General features: G+C 35.8%; 1 protein-coding gene across 4 annotated transcripts in view; it reads left to right on the forward strand.

Moving 5' to 3' along the window:
- Arhgap12 (Rho GTPase activating protein 12) overlaps positions 1-19,998 on the forward strand; it is a 113,839-nt gene that overhangs the window by 17,907 nt on the left and 75,934 nt on the right. The window lies entirely within an intron of this gene.

Consider the following 19,998-nt stretch of genomic DNA (forward strand, 5'->3'; position numbering starts at 1 on the left):
GGTGAAACACATGTCCCACTTTAATTAAAAATTAATTTTGTGGGTTTTTAAACTTTAAAGTCTTTGTATAAGCTTTAGGACTTGTTTGTTTTGCTTTATATTTTCAGAATATGTGGATTCTGTCTTGATATAAGAGAAAATATTTCTGTCACTTTATGGTTTTCATAATTCTTTGCCTTTCAGGACTAGAACTACTTTAAATTTGGGAAAGTTATTTTTTTCTCTTTATTGCCTAAGGCAGAAGGGATTTACTTATTTTAGGCAGTGATGATATTTCTTTTTACCTTTTTCTTGTATCTGGAGATCAAACCCAGGACTTCACACATTCTGTGAAATTGCTCTGCCACTGAGCTACATTCTGGCTTTTTGTTTTTCTATTTTGAGAAAAGGTCTTATTCAGTTATGCAGACTGGCCTTGAACTTGTGATCCTCCTGCCTTAGCTTCCACATAGCTGGGCTTTCAGGTGTGTGCCACCACACCTTGCTTGATGTTTCTTTTAATAGAAAAAGTTTTACTGTTTTCTTTCTCTGCTCATTTTGACTTATTTCTAATAAATCTCAGACAATAATAGATGCATGAGAAAATGTCACTGGAGTATTAACCACTAACTATTGCTCATTGAAACTTGTTTACTAACCTTAAATACCAAAAAATATAGAGTGAAGGAACCTTTACTTCCACTCATATACTTTTGTGACTTACGTATCTAAATATCCACTCTTGACTGCATGGAACTTAAGCCTACAAAAAATTTTATGTGTTGATTTCAGGGTTGATTTTCCCCCCTTACCTAATTTTGTTTTGCCACCAGGTCTATGCTAATTTATTTCTCATGTGAAGTAAAGTCATTTTAAAAGCATATCCATGTGACTGGCCATGTGGCTTAGTGGCAGAATGCTTGCTCAGCATGTACAAAGCCCTGGGAGCAGTGGCACACAACTGTAATTCCCAGCTACTTGGGAGGTTGAAGCAAGAAGATCACAGATTGGAGGCCAGTCTAAGCAACTGAGCAAGGCCTTATCTCAAAATTTAAAAAAATAAAAAGGTCTGAGATGTTCTTCAGTGGTAAAGTTACCTCTGGGTTCAGTCTGCAACACTACCTCCCTGTCCCCCAAATATGGGTGAAATTAAAACTTGGGTGCATTTAGGAAAGTCTAATTTTAAGTAAATTTAAAAATTATTAAGTTTGGGGATGAAGCTTAGTTGTAGGGTATTCATCAAGCTAAGTCAGAGTATGATTAGAAGGTTGCTTAGTTGTGGTCTCATTGTCATGGTAGTACGTTCATTTTGTAGGTTGTAACTTTTCTTGTAATATTTTTGAATGAAATAGGAAAAGAGAACGTTCTCTAGAAAAACTTCAGGTGTTTGACATCAGTTTATCATTGTGGGTCTCAGTAGACTTTCTTTCAGTCTTCATGTGACACTCTGACATAGAATATATAGTGTTTCCTGACGTTTTCTATGCTAGCTCCTTATCAAGCTAGTGGGCTTTGGTAGATGCATGTTTTCTTTTCCAACCAGCTATCAGCATATTTCGCCCATTGTATTTATGTGCATGAGCAATCCTATGTTCTCTTCATTGTGGTCATCTTAAGTTCACTGCACTGGAGGTTCATGGTCCCAACTTCTACTTAGCCGCAGTACTATTTGGAAGTGTACTACCAGATTTCTCTGACAATTTTCTTCCTAACTCTGAGACAGCTGTTTAAAACCTTTTCCATTTTCTTAATTTCATTGATTCATTTGCTTTTTCCTGTGCTCTTACTGATAACTTTGCCTTCTACTTCACAGCAAAAAATAAAAGCCTTGGTATCAGAACTCCTTCAACTTTGGTGAGCACATTTTGCATAGTAGTTAATAGTTTTGGCCTTAAATTTGAATCTGGTTCCGTATCACTTGCCAGCCATGTGATAATCAGGAAAAATTACTATTATTTTTCTTTGTGGTGGTAGGTGCGAAATTCAGGGTCTCCCATATGTGAGGAAAAGTTACTTAACCTCCATGTGGCAATTAACTTCATCTTAAAATGGGGATCACAGAGTTGTTGAGTATATAGTGAATACATTAGGTATCTGTTGATGCTTAATAAATTTTATTATCTCTCGATTTCTGTGAATCAGTAAATCAGCAACGTAGCTGGGTGGATGCGAAGGCTTGGGGTCTCTCCTGGGGTTGCTCTAGTATTATACAGGCCTGACAGGGCTTGGGGAGCTGCTTCTGAAGATGATTCAGTCCAGTGGTTCTAGTTATGCCTCTTTATAGCTGCTTGAGTGTTGTGACTGACTTTACCCAGAGGAAACAATCAAGGAGAAGCTGTGCTTTTCTTATGTCTTCATCTTAGAAATCTTGCTGTCATATCCTATTGATTATGTAGTTTAGCCTCCTTCTCTGTTGGGGGAGACTCACACAAATATGAATAACAGGATTCAACGATCATTGGAGGTCACTTTAAGAATTGTCTATCACAGTAAGTATCCCATAAAATATAGCTGCTATTCTGAGTATAGCTGTCTCCTTCCTTCCTTCCTTCCTTCCTTCCTCCCTCCCTCCCTCCCTCCCTCCCTCCCTCTCCCCCCTCTCCCCCCTTGTCTTTCCCTCCCTCCCTTCCCTTCCCTTCCCTATCTTTTTGGTACCAGGGATTGAACTCAGGGTCACATAACCACCGAGCTCCATCCCCAAGCCTTTTTATTTTTATTTTTAAAAAGGGTCTTGCTAAGTTACTTAGGGCCTCACTAAGTTGCTGAGGTTGGCTTTGAACTCCTCCTGCCTCAGCCTCCAGAGCCACTGAGATTATAGGCTTGCACCCCTCTGCCTGGCATGTTGTCATTATTTTTATGATCTTCATCTTCGTATCTCTAAGTACACCTGTATCAGCAATCATCTTTCACCCTATCAAAAGGACAATATCTGAATATTTTCTCTAAGCACTTTTCATAGTATTATACCCATACAGCTCTAGACTCAGTTTGTGAAGCCTATCTGTTAGTATTTAAATTAAAAAAAAAATTTTTTTTTGGTTGTAGTTGGACAATACTTTTATTTTATTTATTTATTTATATATGGTGCTGAGGATTGAAACCAGCGCCTCCCACGTGATAGGCAAGGCTCTACCACTGAGCCACAACCCCAGTCCTCAGTATTTAAATTTGCTTTCATATTTTCCATCTTAGTAAAAAGCCCTTCTTCAGCTCTACCTTCTGCTGAGCATCATTGTATTACCTTTTTCCTTTTTTTGGTGATTTTTGGAAATAGTTATGTATTTGCTTCTCTTCATGTCCATATTTCCCACTTGCTCCATACTGTTTGTAGAGTGGCTTCTGGCTCCACCATGCCACAGAAACTGCTTTTGCTACCCGTGGTCATGATTTCACTGTTGATAATTGTACAGATAGTGTAAACAAGTTATGTATAATACCATTATCACAGTTAACAAGATTAATAGTCAAGTGGCAATTTTAAAAGTTTTGAGGTATTGCATATACTCAAGTGTGTAAATTGAACTAATCCTAAATGGGTGACTTGATGAATTTTTTACTTATGTAAATACACTCTGTAATCAACCTCAGTACCTTTTCCAGTCAATCAATATTCATACCCTAACCACTGTGTTCCTGCTAGGAGATTTTCATTTTTTGAATTTCTGTCAATCACTAATGATTAATCTTCCTAAATTAAGCTACTCATTTTGAGATAATTGCAGATTCATAAGCAGTTGTAAGAAATAATACTGAGATCCCATATACCCTATATTCAGTTACCTCTAGTAGTAACACTTGGAAACTGTACTGAAGTATCACAATGGGAATAATAACATTGGTTTAGTTAATATGTTGAATTTTTAATATCCACAAGTATTTCTTATATTACTCTTTTACAACCACACCCATCTTACCCCCAACTCATCTTTTCTTTCTTCCTCTTATTTTTTATTTTATTTTATTTTATTTTTGTGTGTGTGGTACCAGGGATTGAGCCCAGGGCACTTAACCACTGAGTCACATCCCCAGACCTTTTTATTTACTTTTTTTAAATTTTGAGACAAGATCTCACTGAGTTCCTGAGGCTGGCTTTGAACTTGTGATCCTCCTACCACAGCCTCCCCAGCCCAACTCATCTTTTCTTACCCTGGCTACTACTAGTTTGTGCACCACTTCTATACTTCTGTCATTTCAAAAAATGGAATCATACATTATTTAGCCTTTGGGACTTGGCTTTATTATTCACTGTAATTCTCTGGAGATTGATTCAGGTTTGTATGTCTATCAATATTCATTCTTTTTATTGCTGAGTAGTCTTCTGAGATATGGATATACTATTGTTTGTTTAACCATTTACCCATTTAAGAACGTTTAAGTTTTTTTTTTCTTCCTTCTAGTTTTTAGCATCATTAAAAAAACTGTTCTCAACATTTTTGTATAGGTTGGTGTGTGAAGATAACTATTTCTCTGGGATAAATGCTGGTGATTATAGTTGTATAGTTGTTTCATGTTTAATAATTTTTATTTTTATGTATTTTTAATTTTTTGGTACTGGGGGTTGAACCCAGGGTACTCAACCATAGAACTACACTCCCAGCCCCTTTTATTTTTTATTTTGAGGCAGGGTCTTGCTAAGTTGCTAAGGCTGGCCTCAAACTTGTGATCTTCCTGCGTCAGCCTCCCAGGTTGGTAAAGGTGTGCACTTCTATGTCCAGTTTATATGTTAGTTTTTTAGGAACCAGCCAAATTGTTTTTCAGAGTGGCTGTACCATGTTATATCTCAGCAGCAGTGATCTAGTTTGTCTCTGTGCTCACCAGTATTTGACAAGGTCACTTTTTCTTTTCCTTTTTTTCTGGTAACCCATTCTTATGGGCATGTAGTAATATCTCATTGTGATTTTAATTTACATTTCCTTAATGGCTATTGATATGGGACTTTGTGTTTTTTTTAAATTGGTGCTGGACATTGAGTTCAAAGTTTTATGCCTGCCAAGCATGTGCTCTACTATTGAGCCCCTCAGCCTCAGAAATCTTTTTATGTGTGTGTATTTTCCATAAATAATGTATCCTCTTTATTGAAAGGATTTACATGACTTTTGTCAATTTTCTAATTGGATTGTTTGCTTTTTTGCTGTGGAGTTTTTAGCTCTTTATGTGGCCTGTATACGAGTCATTTATCAGATAAATTATTTGCAGATATTTTCTCCCAGCGTATAGTTTATCTTTTCATCCGTTTAGTGGGGTCTTTTGCAGAGCAGAAGTTTTTTATTTTGATGAATTCCAATTTATTAATTTTTCCTTTTATGAGTTATGCTTTCAGTTCAAGTCTAAGAACTCCTTGCATAGCTGGTTCAGGCTTCTTTAGAGAAGCAGAACCAATGGGATGTCTTGTATACATATTCATATATGTATTTACATATGGTGGGAGAGAATGATGAATTGAAGCATTTGTTTCATGTAAGTACGTTGACTTACAAGTTCAGAATCTATGAAGTGGATCGGCAGTCTGGGACCCAGGGAAGAACTGATATTGCACTTAAATTCCAAAGGCCATCTATTGGCATTGCTTCCCTTTGCATTGAGGAGGTGTTTTGTTCTATTTGTTCCTTTATCATTGGATGAGGTCTGCCCACATTATGAGGGTCAACTTGCTTTACTAAAAAACCCCTTTGAAAATGTTAATCTTTTCTAAAATACCGACAGAGAAACATCCAAAATAACATTTAACCAAATATATGGTCCCTGTGGCCCCTTCAAATTGACACAAAATCAACTATCACAGAAGCCCTGAATTCTGAACCTTGTTTCCTTCTATGTTTTGTTTCCTTAAAAGTTTATAGTTCAATAAACTCTATTCAGATTTTATTTTTTGCATAAGATTTGAGACTCGGATCCTAGTCCTTTTATTTTGACTTATGGATATCTAGTTATTACAGTAGCAGTTGTTGAAAAAAGTCTTTCCTTCAATAAGTTGTTTTTATGTTTTTGTCAAAAATCAAGTGGGCTGTCAGGCCTGGTGGTGCATGCTTGTAAGTGACTCGGGAAACTGAGGCAGTAAGATTTCAGGTCCCATGGCCAGCCTGGGCAATTTAGTGAGATGCTGTCGCAAAAATCCTAAGAACTGGGGGGTGTAGCTTGGTGGTAAAGCACCTGTGGGTTCAATAAAGTGCCCCATAAACACCCCCTACTTTCCCCCTGAAAAAAAAATCAAGTGGGCATATTTGTGTGAATCTGTTTTTTGGTTCATATGGTTCGGCTTCATTCTTCCCTGTTCTTTATAATGATAACAATTATTGAAAAAAGGACTAAGACAAATAGGCTGATCTAAAGATGAAAACACTGATGAAGGAGGTTATGAAGTGAGATAATATTGTATAGCCTTAATTATTATAGTTATGTAATAAGTCTTGAAATTGGGAATGCTGATTTCTACTACTATTCCTTTTCATAATTGTTTTAGCAATTGTAGTAGGCTGAATTATATCACCCCAAATATCAGATCCTATTCCTTGGAACCCATCAATGTTACCTCATATGAAAAGAGGTCTTTGCAGATGTCTTTAAGTGAAGGATTTTAAGATGAAGAGATTATTCTGGATACTTGGATGTAGTCACTAATGTCTTTATAAGAGGCAGAGGCATTGCACACACAGAAAAAGTGATATGAAGATGCAGCAGAGAGAGATTTGAAGATACTCACTGTGAAGATAAGAGTAATGTGGCCATAAGCTAAGGAATGCTAGCAGCCAGCAGAAGCTAGAAGAAGCAAAAAAGGAATACTCTCTGAGAGCACTCTCCCACTATACATATCAGAACTGTTAATTGTACTCCAATGAGATACAACTTTATTCAGTTGAACATAATGCTTATGTGTAGTTCTTTTTGTTTTTAATTTTCAGGATCACCCTTCTTTTGTCATTTATGAATAGGAGTGGCATAAAAATTGATTTGTGTTTTTTTTCTGTGTGTGTGTGCGTGCGCGCTCTCGCAGAAATACTGGGGATTGAACCCATAGATACTTTACCACTGAGCTGCATCCTTACTCCTTTTATTTTTTATTTTGAGATAGGCTCTCACTTAGGCTTCAAACTTGCAATTCTGCTGCCTTAGCCTCCTGAGTAACTGGGATTACAGGTGTATGTCATTGCACCCTGTATATGTAGGCTTTTGCATGGATGTAAATTTAAATCACGCTTATAGATCACCTATAAGCGTGATAGATCACCTATAAGCATGATTCCTAGACATTATGGGACAACTATATTTAACTTTCTAAGAAACTGCAAACCTGTCCTGCAAAGTGACTTTATTATTTTGTATTTCCATTAGCAGTGATGGAGAATATTTATTATTCCATATCTTTACCAGCTTTTAATATTGGCAGTTTTTTTTGATAGATGTGTAGTGTCTTTATATTTTAATTCAAATTCCCTAATGAGAAATGATGTTAAAGCATCTTTTTATATGCTATTTTGCTATCGATTTTCTTGGTGAAGTGTTTCTTCATTTTTGCTCAGGTTTTTTTGGTACCAGGGATTGAACTCAGGGGCACTCAACCACTGAGCTACATCCCCAGCCCTATTTTGTATTGTATTTAGAGACACACCCTCATTGAGTTGTTTAACCCCTTGCTTTGCTGAGGCTGGCTTTGAACTTGCAATCCTCCTGCCTGGCTTGCTCAGTTTTTAATGGACTGGTTTTTTTTTTGTTTTGTTTTGTTTTTCAATACTGTTGATTTGTGTGTGTGAGACACACACACACACACACACACACACACAGGGTCATGTTCAATACCCAGGGGTGCTTTACCACTGAGGCATATGCCCAGCCCTTTTTTTGTATTTTATTTAGAAACAGGGTCTCACCGAGTTGTTTAGTGCCTTGCTAAGTTGCTGAGACTGGCTTGGAACTCACAATTCTCCCAACTCAGCCTCCTGAACCTCTGGGATTACTAGCATGTGCCACTGTGCCTGGCTCAATTTTATTTTTTTTCAAGAGTATTTTTATTTATTCTAGGTCTTTTGAATTCCATATAAATTTTAGAATTAGCTTGTCAATTTCTACAAAGAAACCAGCTGGAATTGTGTTAGGTATTATTTTAAGTATGTAGATCAATTTGGGGAGTAATGCCACCGTAGCAGTTTTTAAATTTTTCCGTTTGCAGTGACTGAACCCAGGGTTTTTTGCGTGTTAGGCAAGCATTCTACCCATAAGCTGTAACCTCAGTCTCAACAATATTAACATTTCTTGCAGGGAAGGTCTGATCTGGTAGCACTGAATTCTCTCAGTTTTGTTTGTCCCAAGAAAATATTTCTACTTCATTGGATGCATCATTTTTAAAATATAAAATTCTAGTTGGCAATTTTTTTCTTTCAACACTTACATTACTTCACTCCATTTTTTTGCATGGTTTCTGATGAGAAGTTCGTTGAAATTCTCATCCTCATTCCTCTGTAAAGATGCACCCCGCTCTACTTCTTTAAGAATTTTCTTTGATCTTTGATTTTGCTTTAGTAGTTCAAGTATTATATGCTGATGTGTATGTATAGTTTTAGGGGACATTTATCCTGCTTTCAGTTTGGAACGTTTGTATTGGCATATAATCATTTCACTGATTGTTTCTCTGCCATGTCCAGTCTACTGCTTATATCATCAAATAAATTTTCTGTTTTTGTTATAGTGTTTTAATTCCTGGTTTGTCGTTTTGATTCATGAAACTTTAAAAAAATTTTCTCTGCTTAAATTCCTCATTTATTTTTGTATATTGTCCCCTTTTTCCTTTATACCTTAACCTGTTAATAATAGTTATTTGAAATTCCCTATCTGATAATTCCAGTATCTATTCTGTATCCAGTTTGATTCTGATGCTTGCTTTGTTTCTTTGAGTATTTTCCTACATTTTGGCATACCTAATAATTGTGGTTGAAAGCCAGATGTGCTGTATCAAGTAAATAGGAATTGAATTAAATATACGTCTCATGTAGACATCAGGTTAATCTGGCTAAAGATTGGATTATGTTTAGTTTGCTGTAGTTGCAGATACCAGAGGCTTTAAATTCCTAAAGTAACTGTGTTTGTCTTGGGGCTTCTCAAAGAGCTCCTTCTTCCTTATATATCTGTTTCTTGGAGATCTTTTCTCTGTTATTGAGTATTGTTACCCTAAAGCCTGTTGGTGAGAAAGTGTTGGGGAGGGGATAGTGTTCTGTATCTGTGATTGTATTTCAGGTCTTTTAGTGTGTCTTTGGACTACGAACTTCACAAGTTCTTCTTCCCTCCTCCTTTCCACTTTGTGAGAAGGGAAGGCTAGAGAGGACTGCAGTCTGGGAAATGCCCTTTTTCTAGGCTGGATAAGGCTTTTGGTAAGATCTTATAGTGTGGAAAGTAGGTCTTTGTTGTGAGACCTACTTGAGGTTTTCTCACTTGGTTACTTTTTCTCTCTCTCATCAGAGCTATGGGAGTAGCTTTCTTGGCTCTTTAAATCAGGTGTGTTTAGAAATAAAACCCATAAAATGTAGGGTCCCTCTCAAGATGGTTCCCTAAGTTAGTTATTCTTACCCTAGTCTCTATTCAGCCTCCAGAATTCATCAAAATTACTATTTAAGTGTTCCTTCTAGTTAGCTCCAGTAATTTCTACTTTAGTTAGGTAAATCTCCCCAGAGACTGAATTTGCCCCATTTTCAATATTTGTGGTAATGGTTTGCCATGAGACCTTGGTTCTCTAATGGGTCCACGGAAATCATTTGTTTAGCCTTTGTCTTCATGTTAGAATGTCAGTTGATGATTTCCAAGTTTTCTGCATGTCAGAACTAAAATTGGAAGTTCTGCAGTTGGTTCTTATTTTGTATCCTCTTACCTTGCCTAAGTCAACTTATTGATTTCAGGAGAGTTGTTTTTTGTTTTAATTTTAATTCTTGGTTATTTTCCATGTAGACCATAATGTTGTCTGCAAATAGGGATAGTGTTGTTTCTTTCTTTTTAGTATGTATGCCTTTGTATTTCTTTTTTCTTTTTTTCTTTATTGCATTTGCTAGAACAGTCAACACCATGTCACAATAATGACCTAATTTGGTCATTTTTTTTAATGTATTAATGAATTCTATTTTCTTTCTTTCTTTCTTTTTTTTTTTTTTTTTTTTTTTTTGCATTTGTATTTAGAAGAGATGTTGGTTTGCTTTGTTTTTTTGTACTTCATTTGTTGTTGATCAGTGAGAATATCAACAGGATACTAGCTTCACAAAATGAATGGGGAAACCAGGCATGATGGTACACAATGATGATCACAAGTTCCAAGCTAACCTCAGCAAATTAGGACCCTAAACAACTTAGCAAGATTCTGTCTCAAAATAAAAAGAGTTGGGGATGTGACTAAGTGGTAAAGCACCCTGGGTTCAATCCCTGATACGGGGCTGGGGGGGGGGGTCTTTATCTTCTGTTTTGTATGAGAAAATGTGTAGAATTGGTGATAATTATTCTTTAAACTTTTGATAGTATTTTTCCATGAAACCTTCTGGGCATGGGGATTTCTATTTGAAAGTTTTATTTATTTTTTTCTGTATTGGGGATTTAACCCAGGTACTCGTGCTGTAAGCACTCTTCATTGGGCTATACTTCAATCCTTTCCCTTTTTTTGGAACTGGGGATTGAAACCAGAGACACTTTACCACTCAGCTACCTCTCTAGCCCATTTTACTTTTATTTTGAAATGGGGTCTTGCTAGGTTGCTTAGGGCCTCACTAAAGCTCTTGAGTCTGACCTGGAACTCAGAATCCTCCTGCCTCAGCCTCCTAAGTTGCAGGGTTTACAGGTATGCCAGCCCTCAGCTCCTTTCGAGAAGTTTTTGTATCACCAGTTTGCTTTCTTTGATAGTTATTGGACTGTTCAAACAATCTAGTTTATATTATGGGAATTATGACATTTTGGTTTTAAGGTATTGGTATATGTCATTGAAGTTATCAGATTTATGTGGGTAGAATTACTGGTAGTATTCTTTTTCTTTCTGTGGGTACAGTGTTTATGTTGATGTTCTCTATTTCCTTCCCCATATTAGTAATTTATATTTTTTCTCTCACTTTTCTTTGTCAGTGTTGCTAGAAGTTTGTCAGTTTTATGAATATTTTCAAATAGCCAAGTGTGTTTCATTGAGTTTCTTAAATTTTCTGTGTGGGTTTCATTGATTTCTATTCATTGTTATGTTTCCTTCTCTTTAGTTGTAGTATTGGTTTTTTTACCCCACTTGGTTCTTGTGGTAGCTTAGATGATTAGAAACCCCACCCCACTTTTTTTTGAAACTCTACATTTTCTAAAGTGAGCACTTAAGTGCTATAAATTTCACTCTTGGCAAAAGTCCAATATGCTTTAACTTTGTTTTTATTGAATTTGGGGTATATGTTTGTTTATATAGTTTGTGGTACTGGGGATTGAACCCAGGGGCATCCTGCCATCTGAGCTACATACCTAGCCCTTAATTTTTTTATTAAGACAGGGTCCTGATAAGTTGCCCAGTCTGGCCTCAAATGAGCAATCCTCTTGCCTTAGCCTTCCAAGCACCTGGGATTACAGGCATGTGCTACTGTGCCCAACTCAAATTCAGTGTATTTTTAAAATTATTATTTAAATTTAAATTATTTAAATTATTATTTAAATTCAGTGTATTTAAAAATTATTTATTCTAATTTGTTATACATGACAGCAGAATGCATTTCAATTCATAGTACACGTATAGAGCACAATTTTTCATGTCTCTGATTGTACACAAAGTAGAGTCACACCATTTCTGTCTTCATACATGTACTTAGGGTAATGATGTCCATCTCATTCCACCATCTTTCCTACCCCCATTCCCCCTCCCTTCCCCTTCCTTCCCTTAAATTCAGTGTATTTTTAAATTCCACTCAGGACTTCCTTTTTTTACTCATGGAATTTTCTGAAATGTCTTTTTTAGTTTATAGATATTCCTACCTTTTTTTTGAATAATGTTTTCATGATATCTTTCTCTGCATTTTTACTTTATCCTACTTACATTATCATTTGAAATGAATTTAGAAATTTTATCTCTGTTGTTATTGGTTTATAGTTTGATTCCATGGTTGGAGAACAATTATGATTTTAAAATTTTAAATTTTTGAGAATTGTTTAGGACATACTTTATCTTAGTATATGTTCTATAGACACTTAAAAATTATATATATGCTGAGCACAAAGGTGCTCATCTGTAATCCCAGAGACTCTGGTGGCTCAGGCAGGAAGATTGTAAATTCAAGGCCAGTCTGGGCAACTTAGTGAGACTCTCACCAATTTAGTGAGACCTTGTTTCAAAATGAAAAAAGGTTAGAAGAACTGGGGAAGTAGCTTAGTGGTAAAATGCCTCTGGATTCAATTCCCAGTACTATTAAACAACAAAAAAATTCATTATATTTGTGGAAGGGGTCATTTACCAGGGATTGAACTCAGAGACACTCAGCCATTGAGCCACATCCCCAGCCCGATTTTGTATTTTTTAATTTAGAGGCAGGGTCTCACTGAGTTGCTTCGTGCCTTGCTGTTGCTGAGGCTTTGTACTCCCGATCCCCCTGTCTCATCCTTCCAAGCCTCTGGGATTACAGGTGAGCACCACCGCAGCACCCATTTTTATTATATTTTTGTTGGGTACAGTGAACTATATTGGATGAGACCCTTATGGTTGACGATATTGTTGTGGTATTTTATACCCTTACCAATTATTTACATCTGCTTTTTCTATCACTTTGTTGAAAGAGTCGTGTTGAAGTATAATTGTCTCCACGTATAATTGTTGTTGAGTATATTTCCTTCATCAGTTCTATCCACTGTTGCTTTACATATTTTCAGCTGTCATTTTGATGCACAAACATTTAAGATTATATTTTCTTGGAGGATTGACCTCTGAATAAAATGGCTACCTTTTTATTTCAGTAATGTTTTTATGATATATTTTTCAATATTTTTACTTGTATCCTACCTATATTATCATATTTCAAACAAATGTTTTGTAGAATACTGTTGGCTTTTTTCTTTTTAATCTATTCTGCAATCTTTGTTTTTAAGTAGCATTTTCAGACTGTTGAACTTTAACAACCGATATGTCTACTGTTTTACTTCTTGTTTGCTTTTTCTGTTTTCTTTTGGGACATTTTTCAGAATTTCAATTTGGAATTATTGATCTTGTTCTGAATGTTTGTATAAGCTTTATAGTGTGAAGTAGAGTGATATATGGATAACCTAGTCTGCTGCTATCGTTTTGCCAGTTGGAGTGAACTATAGAATGATGTTACCTCCCTCTACTTCCTTTTACTCTTCAGCATTTATAATTGTCTTAACCCTTCATACATTAGAGAACTCATCATAAAGTGGCCTAAGTTTTGCCTTTCCACTATCAAACATGATTTAGAAAGCTCAAGAGGAGATGGAAAGTCTATTGTAAACACGTATTTTTGCTTTCTGTGTTCTTTCCTCCTCCTTGATATTCCAGGTTTCCTCCTTCTGTTTCTTCTATTTAAAAAAATTAGGATCCTTTGACCATTTTTTTTTAATGTATACACTGTGTCTTTGTTATCTTTCATGTGAGAATATTTCAATTTCTCCTTTATTCATGAAGAATATTTTCTGCTGAACATAGAATTCTGAGTGGCTGTGTTTCCCCACCACCACCACCACCATCAGCATATTAAAGTACTTATTCTAGTTCCTTTTGGCTTCTGAGGAGAAATCGGCTGTTGTTTGAACTGTTATTCCCTTACAAGTAAGTCTTACTTCTCTTTTAACTGCTTTCAAGATACTTGACTTTGGATTTCAGAAGGTTGATTATGTGTTTTAGTGTGGATTTCACTGGATTTATCCTGTTTAGGGTTGACTCAGTCTTTCGAATCTGTAAGCTAACTGTTTTATTTATTTATTTTTACCAAATTTGGTAGGTTTCCAACATTTCTTCAAAAACTGCTCAGCCTTTTTCCTCTTTGTTTCTTCTGGGACAATGATGGTAGAATGTTAGATCATTGATTATAGTCCCACAGGTACCTGGAACTCGTTTTTCTTTTCGGTCTGTTTTCTCTCCATTGATGAGACTGCATGTTTTGTATTAATAATTCATCTGTCTCTTCACTCTGTTCTGATGTCCAGCCTATCTATTGAGGTGTTTTTGTTTGGGGTGGAGGAGGGTCGAGGTACTGGGGAATGAATCCACAGGCTGTTTACTACTGAGCTACATCTCCAGTCCCCTCTCTCTTAATTTAAGACAGGGTCTCACTAAGTTGTAAGGCTGTCTTCAAACTTGCAATCCTCCTGCCTCAGCCTCCTGAGTTGCTGGGATTACAGGCATTTGCCATTGCTCCTGAACCCACCCATTGAATTTTTGTTTTTAAAATTTTATTTATTTATTTATTTTTGGGGGGTTGCTGGGGTTTGAACCCAGGGCCTTACACGTGCTAGGTAAGTGCTCTACCACTGAGTCACATCCTCAGCCCTTTTGAATTTTTAAATATATCTTTTTCAGTTCTATAGTTTTCATTTGTTTCTTCTTTTTATATTATTTTTCTTTGACTTCTTATTTTCTATTCATTTGTTTCAAAACCATAAGTGTTAATTTTAGCATCTCTATCATCTTGAAGTTGGCATGTATTGATTATTTTTTCATTCAAGGTTGTTTTCGGTTTATAATAAAATTGTTTCAATTGAAACATATGCATTTTTATGATGTTATAAAACTCTAGATCCTATTTAAACCTTATAGTTTAGCAGCTGTTCTAGCTGGAACCTGGAGAGGGGGCAGGGAGACACAACTTGGTTGCTGCTAGGTTGGTTGACACCAGAGAGGCAAGTTTTCTCTTTACTGTTGGATGAGGGAGGTGGTCTTAACTTCTAAGTCTCCTTCAACCCTTCCTGGCTGGTAGGAGCTGAGTGCCTCATTAAAGGATGATGTGGCTTTCATTGACATGGGCGTGTGGTGGCAAAAGTTCTGACTCATTATTAGTGCTTCTTTAACACTATCCCAGTGAGAAGAGGGGCTGTGCTTTGCTGCCAAATTGGGGAAGTCTAGGCTCCCTCTGTGCGTTAGGATTGGGTTAGGGTGTGGGGATATATTCTGTAACTCACTAACAGTGACTCTCCTGGTTCCTTCTGACACCATACTGGTAGGGGCATGGGGATATCTTGTTATAGGATGATGAGTGTAAAAATATAGATGCCCACTCAGCCGTTGTTGGTGAGGTGTGACTGAGGCGTTTGTTTTTTCTATTGCATTTGCCTGAAATGGAGTGGTTATAGGTAAAAGCTTTCTTTCTGTTTAGGCTGCCCTCTTCTGATTCTTTTGCTAGGTAGAACAGTGATTTTAGGAGGCTGTTTGTGTCTATTTCTATTGGTGTTTTTGTGTTGCTGACGTCTTCTCCAAATCTGAGAGATAAGAAGTCAAAAAGTAAACTTGGGCTGGGGTTGTGGCTCAGTTGTAGAGCGCTTGCCTAGCATGTGTGAGGCCCTGGGTTCAATTCTTGGCATGACATATAAATAAATAAAAAGATAAAAGTCTATTGACAATTAAAAAAATATTTTTAAAAAGTAAACTCACAGAACTCAGGTTCATGTTATCCATTGAGTCCTGAGATCACTAGTCCATCTGCCTTCTCTCTACCTTTCAGAGAATTCTTGTGTTTGTTTCATATATTAAGTCCAGTGTTTTTACTTGAACTTGGTGGGAGAAATAGATAAAAGTAAACTTACTCCTCCTTTCTGGAATTGTAAGTGTTTAGTAAGTATTTAATAGCAGTTGTTTTTCTTCTTATTATTTATTTATTAATAGGCGCATTGGCTCTTGGATTTTATGAGGTACCTCCTATCATGAACTTCCATTGTGCTCTGTAGTTTTCCTTTATTATCACAGCAACTTGGGAGACTGAGGCAGGAGACTTGTAAGTTCAAAGCCAGCCCAAGAAACTTAGTGAGCCCCTAAACAATTTAGCAAGATCCTGTCTTAAAATATAAAAAGGGCTGGAGATGTGGTTCAGTGGCTAAGCACCCCGGTTCAATCCCTGGTACCTCCCCCCACCAAAAAAAAAAGAAGGCGGAGAAGGAGCAGTCAAACACTATAAAGTTTAGAATCATATTATTTTTAAAGTGTAATGAGTGCTTATGATAATGACCATAAATCAAGAAATGTTTAGTCAAAGTATTTTGGAAGGGGGATATTGATAATTGAATCCAGGAGTGCTTTACACACTGAGCCACATCACCAGCTCTTTTTATTTTTTATTTTGAGATAAGGTCTCACTAAGTTGCCTAGGGCCTCACTAAGTTGCTGAGGCTGCTCTTACAGTCCTCCTGCCTGAGCCTCCAAAGTTACTGGGATTACAGGCATGTGCCAGTGTGCTTGGCTGGAAAATTTTATTTATGGAACAGCTCACCACCTAACATTTTAAAGTGTCATTGTCATAGTATAATGGGTTCACAAAACCAATTCTCTAATTTGTTACAGATTTACGCTTTGATTCTAATCTGTCATTTAAATATTTCCTTTTTTTTTTTTTTTTTTTTTTTTAGAGAGAGTGAGAAAGAGGGAGAGAGAGAGAGAATTTTAATATTTATTTTTTAGTATTTGGCGGACACAACATCTTTGTCTGTATGTGGTGCTGAGGATCGAACCCGGGCCGCAAGCATGCCAGGCGAGCGCGCTACCACTTGAGCCACATCCCCAGCCCCTAAATATTTCCTTTAATCTTTCAAATTGTATGTATTGTTAATATAGATGTTTATTGTATTTACACATACAAGTGTTAGGTACAAATATAAACATTCATATATATACAAAGTAGAATCATCCTGTGTGTGCAGTTTCTTTATAAGAAATGCTGAAAAAAATCTATTGTACAAATCAAATTTCAGCCCAAAGAATGCTTGAGGGATGTGATTTTTTTCAGATTAGCCGGCTTTTCTGGTTAATTCAGGATAAAGTATAAAGTCCCTTTTGTTTTAGAGTTTGTTTGAGCTTTTCCCACATCTCTTTTCTCCTAGATTGTGCTGAATCTAGAACCAAGTATAAATGGGCTTTGTGTATCTAAAGCTTAGTAATGTCCTCTCTATCCAAATCCTCACTCATTGTCATAAATCTTTACGAGGTCCCCTCCTTTCATGCTCTTGGAACCAGTGGAGTCATTACTTAGATTTTGTAAAACTTTTTGAAGTGCTGTGTTGCCACCTGCCCAGCCTCATGATAAACATCCTTCTTTATTCCTCCTTTATTACTTAGCACAATTCCAAAGTCAGGAATCTAGATCTGGGCTCCAAATCTTTTAGTATTGCTCTATAGCATTTCTGTAGTATTTCTGCTATATAATGGTTTGAATAAATTTTAGTGAATTTGTCTGAAAACTTAACATAATTTTATTAGAATATGATTAAAGTTTAGTTGTCTTATCTAGAATTCTAACACAGTGTCTTCATAGGTTGGAATTGTCTCTTGAGCCCTTGTAGTACTGTTGTTAATTTTCCATTTATATATGTGTGTATTTTTATTTCAGACAATGTGGTATTGAACTTGAGTTAAGAGAGATGTGACTTTTTAGATTTGGATTTAATGTTGTTTTGCTATATGACCTTGAGCAAGACACTCTCTGAGCCTGTTTTCTTACTTTTAGAAAATGAACTCCATATTGTTGCTAGGTTTAGATGAAATCCTGTGTGAAGCTACCTGTGAATCTGGTATAAAAGGTGACCTTGGCATGATGTTAGTACTGTTTGCTGCTTAGTGATAATAGACACTGGTAGTCTTAGAGTGACCAAGCACAACAGTCTGAAGATCTCATTGCTCTTTAGGTCCCACAGCTTGTTTTTTTCAATTCACTGTTTTATTTTACATATATTTTTAAAATACTAAACTGCTTTTTTGACCCATGAATCCAAGAAGATAAAATTAAGTAGATTTGTAAACACTTTCAAAGTTATTAATCATTTTTTTTTTTTACAAAAAGAAAGGAACACCTTTACTTGCACGTAAAGTGCAAAGGTGAGCTTTCTAACAATTTTTAGTAGAAGTTGTAGTGTATGAATAAATGCTTCATGACACAGAAACTAGTAAAATCACTCAGAAAGCTGAATCTTGTGGCTGGCAGAATATTAGTTAAGGCAACGATAGAGGTAATATTCACTGGCTTTGTTTAAGAAAGCTGTGTAGCTAAATTACTGCCAGATGCTGAGTTTTTAAATCCCTATGCCCAGAGTGTATTACCTAGTATTATCTAGTACTTGGTTCTGTAAAAAAAACAAAATTATTTGCTGGGCATGGTGGCTCTAGCCTGTAATCCCAGCCATTCAGGAGGTTGAGGCAGAGGTCAGTCTCAGCAACTCAGCAAAACCCTGTCTCAAAATAAAATAAAATAAGAGGGGAATGTATCTCATTGATAAAGTACCCTGGGTTCAATCCCAGTAACTAACAAACAAAAAACAATTGACTATTTTATGACAACCACTGTGTGTGTGTCTCTGTGGACTTAATTTTTACAATACAAATGAAAAGCTGATAATCATTTATTTTAAATAACTAAAGAGGAGGGGAAAAATGTAAAAATAGATATGTATGGAATTCTAGTGAATACTTAATGTATACCTGCCTATGTACAGGTAATGTTTTAATGTGAAACCTGAAGATAGAATAATAAAATAGCTGTTAGTTCTTGACACTTTCATCATCAGTCTTTTTATTATTCTTTGATGTTACTTTAGTATGAATATGGATAGAATGGCATTTTAGTTCCATTCCATTCTTTTTATTATCCTTTGATTTGAGCATAGGAAGTACCGAAGGGAAGTAAGAAGGAAAGAACAATGGTTCTAATGATCCACAAAATTGATCATCATCTCTGCATGGTTATATTAAAATTTAATCTTATTTCAATAATATTTTAACGAGTAAAATCCCCGGGAGTAAAAAATTAACACTTTTTTTTTTGTTGTTATTTTTGACTGTTTTTGGTTTTTAAGTCAGCCTAACATATATAGGCATAATCTAAGCATATGCCTAAAGTAACTGGCAAGACAAGCCACATTTAGGCAAAATTGTGAAGTTTTTAAACTTACTTGTTATTATATTTTCCTTCCCTGAATAATGTGGGAGATTTCATTTTCTGTTGTTGCTTCCTAAGGTCATCATCTTGTCAAAATTTTCCACTTAACTAAAACAAAAAAGAAAAATGATTCTTTGATTTTATTTGATTGTGTATTCAGAAGGTCACATGACTCTTAGAATTTGATAAAAAAAAATTTTTGACAAAATGCACATTTACACCATATTTTATTATAATTTCAAGAAATTCAGAAACTCAGATTGTCTTAAAGAGAGTGTTCTAGACAAAGTAATTATGGGTTAAAAATTATAAAACTTTAAGAAAATTTAGGCATAAATGATCAGGTAAAAGAAAATTTGGGAGAGGAGCTGGATGGATCAGTTTGAAATTATGTTTGCATCAATCGAAAAGGCGAAATTGAAACACTTTGGATTGAGTGGTCTTATTTCCTTTAGCATACTTCTTGCTCTCCAAAGAAAGAACCTAGGGTTAAAATGGCTAGGGGTCTTTTCTCAGAAACTGCTGATATTAATAAGAAAGTACTTTATTTTAAATAGCTTCTGGAACAAGAGGAGACATCTTTATTTTAGCATAGATTGGACTGTCAGGTTCCTAACCTTCACATTATTCAGTAGTGACCTTTATGAGCATCTAGTGAAAGCCATAGATTATTGTCCATGAGAATGCCTCTGTGTATACTCATGCATACAGTTTCACTGGGTCACAGTACACATAGAAGTCCTTTTATGGTCCCCCTCTCTTTCACCTCTTTTTCAAAATCCTTGCTTTGACTCTCACCTTCTTTTCTAAGAGAAGTTGGTCTCTTCTTTACCTTTCTCTTTACCCTCTTACCTCATGTTTCCTAGATGCGTTTGGCTTTATTTTATCTTATATTTTTTTCTTTTTTTTTTAAAGAGAAAGAGAGAATTTTTTAATATTTATTTTTAGTTTTCGGTGG

Source organism: Callospermophilus lateralis, chromosome 13 (genome assembly GCF_048772815.1).
Source record: "Callospermophilus lateralis isolate mCalLat2 chromosome 13, mCalLat2.hap1, whole genome shotgun sequence".
In the NCBI taxonomy this organism is placed as follows: domain Eukaryota; kingdom Metazoa; phylum Chordata; class Mammalia; order Rodentia; family Sciuridae; genus Callospermophilus; species Callospermophilus lateralis.